This window comes from Aythya ferina, assembly GCF_964211825.1.
Source record: "Aythya ferina genome assembly, chromosome: Z".
Classification (NCBI taxonomy): domain Eukaryota; kingdom Metazoa; phylum Chordata; class Aves; order Anseriformes; family Anatidae; genus Aythya; species Aythya ferina.
The window spans coordinates 54,394,688-54,409,684 of NC_140299.1; the positions used below are offsets into that span (position 1 = coordinate 54,394,688).

Sequence of the window (14,997 nt, forward strand, 5' to 3'; positions counted from 1 at the left end):
TTAAAGATCAACTCACTGCAAAGTGGAATTTTTCTGTTTTGAATAACAACAGCAAAAACCAGTGATCAGGTGGCCACAGCAAAGAATTCATTTTTTTAAGTGCTGAATCCGCCCTCACGCCACTTGTTAGCACTGGATTTTTCTGTCAGAGTCCAAGTCACTTAAACCACTGTCATGTTGTAGTGTTAGAACTGATGGACAAGATGGTGATTTGTAATGGCGTTGCCCTCTTTTTTTGGGTTTCAGCCTCATTTCGTACCCTTTTTTTTTTTTTGTGTGTGTGTTGTGTGTGTTAGGGTTTGTGAAACTACCTTTTAATAATCACTTGGATGCAGAGTTTATAGTGATTGAATGGTAATCTGTATGGTACACAAGATTTTCTTGTAGTGTAACACATTTTTAGATTATGCAGTGAAAAAATGCCTTAAGAGTTAAGTTTCGGAAATCCTTGCTTCCTGCAAGATAGCCAGTGAAACACAAAACCAAAACAAGTTGATAATAGTAAATATTTTCTATGAAGTGCCGCTTGTCTGTGGAACATAATGCTTGTTTCATATCGCGGGACATTGACCTTTTCTCTGTATTCCCACACACATGCAAAACACTGACCTAATGGTGATGTGGAAATGAAAATAAACGCAGTGTGTGATGGCCTTGAAGGTAGAATTCTAACTACAAATGTAAGTTTTCAAACATTGCTATCCTGTAGATGATGTAATGAATGTTTCTGAACTGGAAGGCTGAAGAATTCTTCATGGTTATTCTACGTAGCAAGTTGGAAAACGACGATTGTTTTCTTACAAGAAAATAAAAAAGCAAAGTAGTTTAAAAAAATGCATGGTCAGTTAGATGGGTACTTGCAAATGTGTTGGCTTTTGCACGAAAATGTGGTGCTCGTTTTACATAAGCATGCATAGCAATTTAAGGAAATCTCAAAAAAAAATACCAAGGTGAAGTTACTGTAATGATTTCATGAATGCTGCCAAAAGCTTGTAGTGGAATCTTTACTTGGAGCAATGTGGCTGATCCCAAACACAAGCAACTTGATGGGTCCAGAGTGTGTGGCCTATGAGAAGCATGACTGATGAAATGTAATTTTAAATATCTTGTGTGCATTGGTAAAGGATGCTTTCAAACCTCTGTGCTGCTTGCTAGGTCTAGTTGATACAGTTATTGGACTTAATTGCAGAAAAGCTGTGTGTATGGAAATGTGTTAAGGTGCCGGGGTCAGAGTATCAGTATCTCAGTGCTGCTTTTTCTGTTCTTGTTTTATTTTAATGCGGTTAAGCCAGAATGGTCAGCATGTCAAAGTAAGACGAGAGTTGAAAAAGCTCAAGCTACTGTGTTGAGTGGAGTAGCACTGGAGGAATGAATGCTTCTTGTGCCTTTTGCATGAATACAGTTTTTTTTCTTGTTCTTATAGTTTATTTCATTTTAGGTGGAAAAGCTTTTTAAAAACACAGCAACCCAGAGGGGATTTCAGTGTTTAACATCCTCTTTCCTCCTGAAGACACATTTTATTTTCCTTCCTTCTCCTCTATTTTTTTTTCCCCAATGCTACTCTCTTCCACGTTTTCTTTCAATTTCCATGCTGTTTCTCTCCCAGTTCCTCCCAGCCCTTTCCTCTCCCGCTAGGAGCATACTCGCTGTTGTGTCCCGATGCCAGCCTTTTCCCTCGAGGTGCTGTATCCCACAGGTCTGCTGGAGGCTCACACGGGCCCAGCCCGGGCCACTGTGCTGAGCACGCATTGCTGTGCCCTTGCTGCCCATCCCTGCCCTCCCCTGTCGGGTTGGCAGGCGCTGGCTCGTTGCCTTTGCTCTGCAGAGGGCAGGTGGCACCGACAGCGTTTTGCCCTGCTGTGTGATGGGGCATTCTTGTGCTTTAGATGCTGCTACCTACTGCCATAACTGTATGGGGCTAAGGATCAATTTTCTTTAAAAAAACAAAAGTGTTTTTTTGTTGTTGTTTTGTTTAAGTTTCTGAAACTCCATTTAGGCCAGTGATTCTACTCAGCAAACAAGTGAAAATGAGACTACCTGTTTCACTTAATACTCGAAACATTTGGCTTTAGTCCATGCAGACTGGGACCAATATGAATTGGTCGTTCACTAAAAGCAGTCTAGAGTACTTATTGAAGAAAATAGCAAATGTTGTTTCACAGTCCTCAGAAAAGAAAAGACAGATGTTAGCGTCTTCCCCAAATAGTAGGACTGCCGTATTCCTGCTCATTAGAAATAATCAAGCTGTTTGCAGGTAAAATGCTGTTGAATTTGACTATATGAAGGCAATGTGGTTTAACACTGGTAGGCAGCTATGTTGCCACCCAGCTCCTCTCTCTCTTTCACCCTCCCTCCTCAGCAGGATAAGGAGGAAAAAATGAGACAGAGGGGAAAGAAGTGAGTGGGTTTGAGATAGGAGGAGTTGGATGGAAGGAAAGGAGAGACCATGGAGGAAATAATTATTCTCTGCTTCCCATCAGCAAGCAGTGCCCAGCACAGCAGTGCTCAGGAAGCAAACGGCTTCATAACGAGAGTCCCCCTGCTCCTTCTTCCCCTTCCCAGCCTGAGAGGGTTTGGGATGCCCTCTGGTCAGGCTGGGTCAGCTGTCCTGGCTGTCTCATTTGGCTTGTACTGCCAGTGTTACCAATGAGAAGTAAAAGCATGGTGATGTGGCTCTTTATCACTCGATGAAGTTTTCTGTACTTTGGAGTTTTGGGGCAATCATACGATTGTATCTTTGCTCAGTTTTGGATGGAGTCAGCTTGACAAATTGGCTGAGTGTGTGCGCAGGCCCGTGTGTTTGTTCATGTAAAGAGGCGGGTGTGCACAGCAGAGAGCATTGGAAATCCATAAACTAATGAACACAGGTCAAGAAAACTGGCTTCTCCCTGTGGTGTGGTTTGAGGTGAGGAGGTTGTCATAGGTGCTGGTATCAATGCAGATGGTCTGAGTGTCTTTCCTCTTTTCTTCCCCTATCCTACTTGAGGTTTTAAAGTGTTCAGAAGCAGTTGGAACAGATGTTTCCTGTGAAACTTTGTAAGTGGTCACTGTGATAACAGGTCCTCTGTTTCCCTTAAAGTCTATTAGAAATACGTTTGTTGTATGCCTTGCATAATAAAGCCTGAGCTCTCTGCTATTTACACGTGCTGTACTTTGTATTCTCTGAAGTACTTGCAGAATAGTGACTGCTGTGAAATTAACAGCAGCGTCTGAATTTGATATAATGCCTAAAACCCATAAGATTTTCATTTTGAAAGTCAGTTGGATTTATGCTAGCGAAACTATAGAAAGCTGATTGTCACTCTTCTTTATGTCTAGCAACTCCTTTATACTGAACAAAGTGAAATGTTCTAAAAGTTAATGAGTGGGGATTGCTTAGATACTTGAAAAATATTCCACAATAGTGAAGTCAAGTAGTAAATTTTAGATGATGAATCCGGTCCTGTGCAGTACATGTTGACAACAAAACACAAGCTATTGCAGTGAATTTCAGAGGCCACGAGTATTTTTCATGCTCGCAGTGGATGATGACTGTACTTCAACTGTTAATGGCATTATTGATATATTTATATGTCTCCTTATTAAGGAAAAGAAAGGTCTTATTAGCACATTCTCCTGCATTTTTAAGAAGGAGGCATCTTTGAAAGTAGCATCTGCAAGCCTCTGTTGCTTTTGGTCTATTGCAACACCTGCAAGTCCCATCTCGGATGGTCCTGATTTTCTGAAGTTACTGCCTCAGTGTTCTCACTTTAACAGTTGTACTTCTTTTGGATCTTCAGGTAATTACCTTTAGATATTTCAATTCTTTTTTTTTTTAATGAGGGAAAATCTTTTCAAAAGTGAGGTTTCAAGACCTCAAGGTAAGAATTGAGGTAATCAAATACTGGGAAATAAAGAGGAACATCCAGTTTTTGTGAACAGAAAAAAAAAAAAAAAGCTTTTCTGCTCTGTTGATTAATTTTTTTCTGTGTAACTTACTACTAAACAAACAATGCATTTTCTGTGAAGGAAGCTAACCACCAGGTTCACTTTAACATTTGCTGTCACTTGAAAGGGAATGACCATGTCTGGGTTAAGTGAGCTGCAGCAGCAGGAGTTCAAAGGAGAGCAGTAAACCGTTAAATATTCAGCTCTGTCAGAAATAAGTCGAAGCAACTGCTAGAACAATAGGAGAAGTGAGAGCAGACTACATCTTAAAGTCATCCTGTGGTTTCAAGAACAAAAGCAGAAAGAAGATTCTGCGAGGCTCTCTTTCATTTGAGTGGTGCAGTTCATTGGGTAGCTAACTTCATTTACTCTGTGCACATTTGAATCCAGAAAGAACAGAGAATGCCTATTACCATTTGCAAAGTACAGGGCAGTTCTAGTAACACTTGCTCATCTTCTTTCATAGCTGCTTGGAGAGGGTTGTTGGACAGCTCAGTGAAGTTGAAAGCTTTGCTTACAGATTTTTATTTTTTTTTCTTAAGCAAAGGCATGATTTTTTTTTTAAAGATTCTTTCAAATCTTTGTTTTGATGGATTGAATTGATTAACTGTCATGTGCTGTAGTCTGCGTTCTGTTAAACTACATGAAGATGTTAAAAAGACAAGTGTTGCTGGTAGTGTTCACAGGATTACATTGCAGCACCTTCCTACTTACCTGATGGTAACTTCTGCCTTCTCACCACAGATTTCCATCTTGAAAGTTACTGTACTAGTGGGCTGTTGCTGTGTCTAGACTAACACGTGGAAGCAGGGGACTGAAAACCTGAATTCCTAAAAGCCTTTTGTTATATACCAAGAGGAATTGTTTTCAGTTCCTATATGAAGATAACTTATCCTCTCTTTCTTAAAAGCTGGCAATATTTGTGTGAGAATGGGAAGCTTCTTTCTGATAAAGATCTGTGACTGCGTCACATAAGAGGTGTAAAATCCCCTCTTCTCAGGTTACCCTGAAGAGGGTTTCTAACTTTTTCGTTTTACAGTTTAGAAATTAGGGGACATTTCTGCTCAGAAAGAGCAGTCAGCCACTGGGATGGGTTGCCCAGGGAGGTGGTGGAGTCACCGTCCCTGGGGGTGCTTAAGGAAAGGTTGGACATGGTGCTTAGGGACATGGTTTAGTGGATGACAGTGGTGGAAGGGGGATGGTTGGACCAGGTGATCTTGGTGATCGGGTCTCTTCCAACCTGAATGATTGTATGATTCTACAATTACTCTCTACAGATACACCTTTTCCTCATCTTTGTTAATAAGTGGTTAGTTTAGGATACTGTAGAAACACGTATGGCATCATACATAGATCAATGTTTTCATGGTACCTAGGATTAAGATTTCTTTCAACAAAGGAAGTTAAAAGGTATGTATATATGGCAAATGAGGAAGGAAAAGATCTTTTAAAATAGTTACCAAAACTTAAATGTTTTTTGTTTGGTTGGTTGGTTAAGGAGTTGTTAACAGGGTCCTTTAAACTTCTGTCTTCACCATGGTGGACTTGGCAAGCTCTTACTATCATGTATGGAGTTCCAGGGCAATCAGTGCAAATGCACACATATCCATTCAAATGATAGCTTAAGGTTAATTTGGTATTGTGAGTTGCTCATCTGTTCTACAGAGGGCATAGTAATGAAGATTAAGATCTGTTTCAGCTGTGGTTCAGTCATAAATTACCTTCTCTAAAGTGCGTGGACATTAAATGTTCAAAGAAGTGGTGTGGGTTCAGGTCCCTTCTACTACAGCCTCCCTAAAGCTCTGGGTTTGGGTCCCTAGGTTTCTGAATTGAAACAAATTGCCTTTTTAATGGTTTGTAGTTTCTGGCTCTAAATTCTCGACGAGGTTGTAGTGATAGTCACTAATGAAAGAAGGAAGCTAGCTCCTGAGATAATGTTGTGGGTTTTATAGTGTGGGCTTTTTTTTTTTTTTTTTTTTTTTTGAGTTTTTGACACTCTAAGGTTCTTCCCAGTTTTATCAGTGGTTGCAATAGATGTTCATCAGAAATGACCTTGTACTCTCAGCACTAAACAAAGGAAATAGAATGTAAAGAGTAACTTATATGTAATTAAGGTAGTGATTCTTTGTCAGAAATGGAAAACTGGTTTCCCAGAAATCAGATTGGTCAGAGGGTGCTCTTCTCCAGGCTGTCTTGCAGAAAAGTAGCCCTTCTCTTGTCGCATAGGTCCTATTCTGCACCCCACAGTTCGTTAGCCTGTCTGCTCCCCCACAAACATGGTCTGAGTGGCTAAGTGTGTTTTAATGGCGAGAGGCTGCTTGAAAGCTGCTTGCTTATGAGTTCTGAAGGCTGTGGTTTCACATGCAGTGGAGCCAAGCTAATGGCTTGCTGCTGCCAAAGGAAGCTCACAGTTATCACTGTGCAGTGCATGCAGCCTCTTCCCTTGAGTATTCTCCAGTTCTTTTTTAACCTTCGTGTGAATAAATGAATTTATCAGGCCAGCAGAAGACTATCTACAGTGTGATGAGTCATGCCCAGAGTGTTCCTAAGCCTTGAAACAACGCTACCTATATGGAAGGTGCTGTTTTAATAAGACTCCATTAAGACCTGCTTTGATGCAGCAGTGATGAAATTCTGTAGTTGTGCTAACCAAGACAGCTAGGTGGCAGATAAGGCTAAATGTTTACTACTTCAGAATAACAACTTCTTTCAGAGTTTATGGTTCTTGCAAGAAAATTTGCTGAAGATAGGATTTGTGAGGTTGTAATCTGTAAAAGCTCTTCTAAAGAGAAATTTCATTAACTAAAATTCATTGTAATAGCATGCTTTACTAGACTGAGTGAAAGACTGGACCACGTGCTTGTACAATAAGCCACATACTTAGAGTAGTAAGTCCATTTGATTAAATAAAGATTCCTCAAAATACAAATAAAAAATAATTGTGTTGCTGTTGCAGAGCTTTTGAGACCACTAAATCACCTCTTCTAATGGGATTATATCACAAATGTGACGAATTATTTAGATTATCTAGTATTAAATGAAACATCTGTTCTGATGCATCATCTTTCCTCATTTTCTCATCTCAGCTTGTGTCTGCCTATGCTGCAGCTGCCAGAGCTTTACCGGAATGAAATGGAAATGGCTTGCATTAGTGAAACACGAGTTCAGAGTATCGGTAGATGCTTATTGTTACTCACTATTTGCATACTTTTGCAACTCTCAAAAGCAATGAAAGTGGTGTTGTGGAAATGGTTTCTGTGGAGGGTAAGGTACTGGCTGAGATGAAATACAAACCTGAAGCTCACATGACAGCCAAGTGACTGTTTATATACTCTGCAGTCACTGTTAACAGATGAGAACAGAAGTTATGAAAGATGTTTATGGAAGATGTTTCTAATACTTACCCCACTGCCCCCCTGAAATATCACTGACTCTATTGGGATATATTAAAATTTCAGAAAATTTCATCCTAACTTTCTCTAAATGGGTTTAAAGCACCAAGCTTTGAAAGAGTTTTGACATTTCCAGGGTCTTCTTGTCTTGCTTTTTCCCTTTCCACTGCCCTTCTGCTGCTGACTTTTTCTCTGCCCATTACATTACTTGTTTCAGGGGTCAAAAGTGGTTGGGAAGGCTGAGGTTGCTGTAGGCAGAAAGAAACCCGCAGTTTTAATGCTGTTGCGTTATGGCCACTTAATTTGCTTTCAGTTTGCAAGTTTCCAGAGGCATGGCTGCTCATTGCAGACATTTTTTCTTCACTCAGGGTGGTGAGGCCCTGGCACAGGCTGCCCAGAGAAGCTGTGGATGTCCCATCCCTGGAGGTGTTCAAGGCCAGGTTGGATGAGGCCCTGAGCAACCTGGTCTGGTGGGTGGCATCCCACCCATGGCAGGGGGTTGGAGCTGTGGGATCTTTAATGTCCCTTCCAAACTGAGCTGTTCTATGATTTTTGCAAAGCCACCTTTGCCCTCAGTACATGAAGAACTTCAGTGCTGGCTCGGGAGTTTGGTGGTTGGAGTCTGGTGCTATCTAGTGGCTATTTAATATCTTGCCTCTGAAATTTGATTGCCCTGATTAAATTTGATTGAAATCAATTTTAATATGATTTCATAGTTACATGAATGCAGGATTTTTTTTTTAATAGTCGTTTCTTTCTCTAGGATGAGTGCTTTTACCACGGTCAGCTCATTTTCATGGTTTTTATATTACATTTTTCCTTTTTTGTTTTTTTAACTTAGTATCAGTTCTTAGGACTAGTTCCAGTGATTTTAAGATGCCACATCTTTACACAATTAAATTTGTATTGAAATCTGTAAGCTCAAGGTGGATTACTGTAACTATACTTAAGGTAGCTTTAAGTTAGTACTCTGATTGAAAGAAAACTGAAATCATCTATTAAAAATTCTTATGTATACTTTTCCTTTCATGATCATGTTTTATTTCTGATAGGAGATGCCTGCCATCTGTTGCCAGTTGAAAAGCCTCTTCCATAATTACACTTGCATGTGTGTCTTGGGTGGATATGATACATATTTATCTGTTGCCTGACTCTGTAAAAAAGTGTTAAGGCAGTGGAAAGGGTAGAGAAGGAAAGATAAGGGGAATAACACACTAGGGCTGGAAGTTTTGATGGTAGGTGGGAAGCAGCAAAGTAGGCCAGGTTGCATTTAGTGTGTATATACGTTTTTCCTTACTTCAAAAATCTGCCATTCTCTTACTTCGTGCTCTTATTGCTTCTCTTCCTAAAGAGAACCAAGAGAACCTTTTTTTTTTTTTTAAATGCCAGCACTGATTTAATACTGATGCTTTATGCATATTTGTATGAGGCAATTTTCAATCATTACCAATTGCAGTCAGGAAAACTTCAGTCTTGCATTTCATCGCATATGTTTGCTTTCACTGTCAGAGCTGAAGAGATTTCAAGCCAAAATCTTTTTCCAGTTTTACAGGAGTAGGGAGCTTAATGTCTGCTATTTTGAATTCCTGTTAGTACAATTTAACTGTGCTTTCATTTTCTTTCCATATATTTATATGGAAAGGTACGTATTACCTGCAAGAACGTTATGTAGTGGGCTTCTAAAATAAAGATTTAAAGAGGTCACAGGCACTCTTTATAGGAGTGGATTAATAATGGATGAAGTGTATATGAAAGTGTTGAAGGTATGAAATATGCCAGCTGTAAATCAGCAAGCACAAACTACGGAGGAAAACCACAAATTTATCACCATCATCTTGAGTTTGCTGTGACCGTGCTCTATCAGCAGGCTGAGTCTTGAAGAAACAGTAGTGCATGAAGTATTATTTGGATCATTTAGTTAATTCCTTACTAATGTATCTGCTATTTGCCACTGTCCCATGCTTTCATGGGTTTGGATGGAAGACACTGTATATGGGGGGTTTGTATTTCTAATTTGTGGTGACTGTTGCTTCATATGTATTATACAAATAGTAAAATTCAACATTTACAGAAAATGAAATGCAAGTGCAGGGATGATGCCTATATTCTCCATGGTGTTCTGTCACTCTAACAGGTAGGAAAAGGTGTAGATGAGTTTATAATGTACAGTATAATATCACATATTACAACTGTCTAATCTTTTGTCAGTATTTTATTAAGGGTAGAATTGTTAGTGATTTTTCTTGATTTTTTCAGAGTGCCATCTTTAATTTAGACTTAGAAGGGTTTTATAAGCATGTGTTGTCAACTGACATGTTAAACAAAAAAACTAACTTCCTATATCACTACAATTCAGCTATTTGCATATTTCTGGCTGTGGACACTTTTAGAAATGTGCTGTCTGATTTTTCTTTGGTAAAAATTTATCCAGTAGGTAGTAATTGTTTAACTCTTCAGGATTCCAGTACAGTCAATTTTAATGCCAAAATTCCAAATCTAAGCAAAATTTAAAGGAGAATATTTAAACAGAATTATATTAAAATCTCTTTGTATTCAGCACTGGTATTAAACATGTGTCCAGTAATTTTGATTTTTTTTTTTAATTTTTTTTTTATGATCAGATGCCAAACTGAGATTGAATGGCTCTGTTTTTCTGTAATATTCAATATTTTTATGGTAGTTACTATTTTGTAAATTTTCTAAAAATGCTAATGACTGCAGAAGTTGGGATAGGATGGTGTTTGTAGAGAGGAATAAGGAACATATAAGTGAAATGAATTGTTAAAGCTTGTGCGAAGGGGCATAGGATGCATTTGGAGTCACTTGTCCTCAGATGAGTTGCTATTTCTTTTGCCTTGCTGAAGTTCCTATTTTCCCTCATTATATGTTATACTAGTAGTGCGGAAGGCAGAAAACTGAACAGTCATCTTTGCTGTGTTGACAACTCACTTCATGGCATAATTCGTTTTGTACAGTCAGACACAGGTGTTCTATTAAAAAAAAAAAAAAAAAAATTACTTTCATTGTACCATAAAAGGTAAGTATGAGGCATGAGTAAAGATCAAATGATTCTATATTTAGATAGATTTAAGATAAATTTAATCCTACTATGTCCTGATTATTATTTTACTTCATCTTAAACATTTTTCTACATGAAATTTATTCATTTTTTCAATTAAATTATTCAATTTTTATTCAGTTTATTCGTTTTCTATGTGTAATTTACGAAGAGTGGTGTCTTGCTTTTGCATTGCATTATCTTGCATTGAAATGAATGAAGCAAACATGTAAAAAGCAAACATGTTTCACCTAGGGCTGTACAGTTCTTTAGACACCTTACTGCCAGTATTAGTAACGGCGTGACTACACCCCAAATGGTTTCCCTTTAACCTGTTAGTCAAGTATCCTCAAAAGAAGACCAAAGTGCAGTCTGTTCTCGAGCACAGTAGATCAAAGTAACAAATAGAACATGGTCATTTTAAAGGATGCTTTCCTGAAAGTGATGTGATATTAGTCTCTCTGTCTCCCTTTTAATTACCTGATGGCTGACATTACCATTATAGTCTGTCATGTTATTTTAGAAAATTTTAATCGTGATTATTTCAGGTAAGTTGGCTAAAGATCACATTATTCATCCTTTGTCTTGTCTTGTCACCTTCTACTCTTTGATACTTGACTATGTCTTAATCACTAAAAATGTAAGAGTAATGTGGAACGACTAATGAATAGTGAGAATTTCTGACTTTAAAATGTGACAACTTAAAACCTAGCACTAAAATATTGGGAGGAATATTGAAGAACAAGTTATGCTTATTAGGCACAGGCAATTTTACCACAGAAATATTCCGGCACAGCTTGTTTTTGTTGCCAGGTGGTTGCAGGGAGGGAGAGAAAAAACATTGCACTAGCTTGTCAATTACGGAACCAAGACTACGGATTTAAACAAAACAAAATAAAAACCTTTTAAATGACCAACTCAAACAGCCAGTTTAAAGCTGGGCTTGTTTTTTAAATTTTCTTCAGTATTTTTGTAAAGCTATTGATGATATATTAATTGAAATTTTCTAGCTATCTGTCTTGAAAGAGCTTTTACTTGCTGTCCACGAAATAAGTTTTCTTTGTTTCTGTTGTTCTTTTTTTTCCTAGTTCTTCATAACAGTGCTGAAAGCAGTCCTCTGCTTGGGGATTATTACAGAACGAAAAAAAATTAGTGGGCTAGAGACTTGCACCATTTCAGTCATCCTCTTTACATTTTCTTTTCTACTTAGTTATATGACCTTCTTACACAACATGTTATGAAACTGCATCTCCGACACAAAAGTCTGATAATTCTAGATACTGGGAAGAAATCAGGAACTTGCAGTTTCTAAAGTTACACCTTCTAGGGGGGCATCCCATTCATTAGGGAGCAATGAAATGTCTCAGAAAAAAACACCAACCACCAAAAAAACCTGAAAACCAAAGTATTGAAATGTGTAAAACCAAAAGTACGTATTGACATTTGCTTGTGGTAAGAAAGGTAGCTCAATGGCTTTTCAGTCCCTTCATGAAAAGTAAGTACATTCTCTGAACATTTTTACAGAGCTTGTAATATGTCACTTTTTATCTGTAGTGAAATTAACATAACCCTCTGTTTTGGAATGGTCATTATGAAGGAATGAGATTCGGTTGTAAATGGCTGCAAACTGAAATAGTGGAGAATGTTATGCTGATTGTAGGAGTCAAGCTGTCATCCTACACTTTAGTTATGGTGGGCTGGCAAGTCCCTGTAAGAAACATGGAGGCAGTGGCCTATCTGATAATTATGTGCACTCTGTGCTGTATAATTGGAATAGTTAGCTGATTTAACCTCATTTTTCTTCTCTTTTCTGAACCACAGCTGAAGTATTTATCTAATTGCCAGCACTTTACTCTGTTTTAGCATTCATATGCTTCATAAACCTAGCTGTGAGAGACTGAGGAGGGATAAGTATTTTTAAGTGCTCAGTGGAATGTACTGTAACGATTTTGTACAAAGAAAATGCTTCTTGCTCACAAGAACCCTCGGCCACCTGAGAAATAACCTCTTGGAAGAAGACCTTTCCTTGGTGAGGATCCATCCTGTGTTCTGCGCCCTCAGCTTCAGTATTACCCTTTAGCAGGGCTGAAGAACAGCTTGCATTACTTTGCTTCTATACCGACATGTAGAGAGGCCTAATAAGTTCCATGATAAAGCTCATCTGCACACCTGCAAGACTTGGAGGGGGAAGATGGGGAAACTGTACATGGTGTTACTACTGCCAGGCCCATCATAGGAGCCGTCAGCCTGTCAACAGCGCATCTCCACAAACCCAGAGGATCACAGGGACTCAGTGACAGGTGAGGAACACAAAATAAGGACTCAGTGGAGGGCACACGCTATCAGGGATGTCACCTAACCAGGGCTGTCCCTGGAAAGCCATCAGCCACATCAGATGGACACTTTACCAGCCTGAGTGGATGCTGGAGCACCTTTTGATCTGAGGGGCCTGCAAGACTGCTGCACAGGGATGTGGGGAAACAGCATTTGGGGATGGCATGAGATTTACAGGACGCTTTGGGGATGAGCCAAAGGCAGGGGAAGGGAGGCATTCGGGTGATTTAGGGAGGAACAAATGTGGAAAAACAGAGGCAAAAGGGGATTAATGGTCCCATGTAGCTGGCTGGTCAGTATGTCTGCCAGGCAGTACCCTGTGCCTGATCAGCACAGCCTGTCTTTCATTTTTCTCTGGGTAGAAGGTTCCCAATTCTGCATGCAGGGATGATCTGACAGCTGTGAACTGCAGTCAAACCTCTTTTCAGAAGGCTTTTGAGGTGCCTACAACCGGGGAGTTGCCGTAAGTGAGGTGTGGGGGCTCCCTGGGTCACAGGGGCCCTTGTGTCCATGGTGTGCCTCTAAGGCTGTGAGCCCATGGTGAAGGGTGGCCTCTGGGGGAGCAGAGGAGTGCTGGGGAGCTGTGCGTTGGGGTGTGCACACAAGTGAGAAGGTCTGTGCCAGCAGTGGCAGGCTGCATCCTTGGGGCTCAATTCCATACCAGTTTTTAGTGGCATTTAGCAGTGCAGCAGTGAGGCAAATACACAGGTAAGTGAAACATAGCGTACTATTCTTGGAGGCTGCCTCTGTCTTCAAGATGCTGAAAAATGAATTCTTAAACTTCCACTGGAACTGGAGGAACCTGACTTGTCAGCTGCTTTGTAAGTGCTCTCAGCAGGTTGCTCAGCATGCTTATGAAGTGGGCACAGAACTGAAGTTGCTGTGTTCCACTGGACAGAAGGTAAACTTACAACAACAAAAAGCCCTGACCAAGAAACATCAGAAAGCACGCCGCCCGCAGTGTTAAGGTGGTCACACAGGTTTCTCAGTAATGTCAAAGTACTAGGAAATGATTGAAATAAACTATATGCTTAGTGGATTTTTGTTTTAGGAAGGTGGAAACAACAGATGTGTAAGGTTTGGTGGGTTTTGTTTGCATGCTTTGTTTATTCACTCTTTCTGCGTTGAAGATAGCAATGTGCAGACCTGTTCCTTGTGGTTAGGGCACTAGTGCCATCTGCTGGTACTAATCCAGTCCTAAAAATGGGTAAAATTGCTTGCCAGGCATGATACCGAGACATGAGGAATTGCTGGCGTGATACTGAAAAGAGTACATGTATACATTTGGTGCCTTAACATAATTAAGTGGATGAAGTAAGACATACAAAGGCGACATATCAGCTGTTTATCTTAACCTGACTTGCTAAAGCAAATGCAAGTCTTGAGCCATATTCCATCCTGCTCAACAAAGATTTGTTTCTAATTGGTTCTTTAAATAGGGCTTTACAAACAAAACACACAGACTTCTGCTGAAGTTTACACTGTTTTAAAACTCAATTTGGAGAAACAGAAGAAAATATTCTCCCATCTCGCTAAACCCAGCACGATGTTCTCATTCCAGTTTATTTGAAATGACTGTTCTAAGTGGCTGAGGCACTGTTTGATGTTTGAGTATTCAACAGTAGTAAACTTGGCAACAGTTGAAACAAATGACTTTTCTATCTGGAGTCAGAGGATCTGCGAATATTCTCTTTATGTTGTCCTTTCATCCCTCAAAAAAAAAAAAAAAAAAAAAAGTATCCCGCATCTGAAGTTGCTTACCTGAGGAGATATTCCTACCATTTTCCAGAGGACTGAATAAGCTGTATGAGCCGATACAAGGAAAGTAGGGCTAGGACTACTCTTGTTGTCCTGAAATAAATATCTGACTTGTAAGAGATCTTGTCCTGTGATGGAAAGATTTGCAGAAGTATAAGGTACTTTATATTGAACTGGTGGGTTTTGTTGCTGGTGTTTTTTTTTTTTTTTTTTTTTAAATGAAACACTTAGCCATATTTCTTTTTTCCATTTGCTGCATGACTTTATTCTAGTAAGCTACTTTTAAGTAACTTACCTTGTGAAACAGAGGCTTCTTTGTTCGGGTATTAATAACTTCCATATTTCTAATGCAATTGATTACACTGGCAGGCTGTTTTTGTGACTTAATCCAGATAGCTGAAGAGGTGCAAATTTTCTGCTTGTATTTCTCCATATATTTGACCTCATGAGTGTGCAACACTGCTTGAGTTGTATCATGCTTAGAGTGTGAATTTGTGTATTTTTTTTTCTGCAGTTTAATTCAACTTG

At 39.3% G+C, this 14,997-nt stretch overlaps 1 protein-coding gene across 5 annotated transcripts in view; it reads left to right on the plus strand.

Annotated features, from left to right (window-relative positions):
* The window catches only part of PCGF3 (polycomb group ring finger 3), a 58,064-nt gene that overhangs the window by 8,245 nt on the left and 34,822 nt on the right, over window positions 1-14,997 (plus strand). The gene's annotated exons all lie outside the window — the stretch shown is intronic.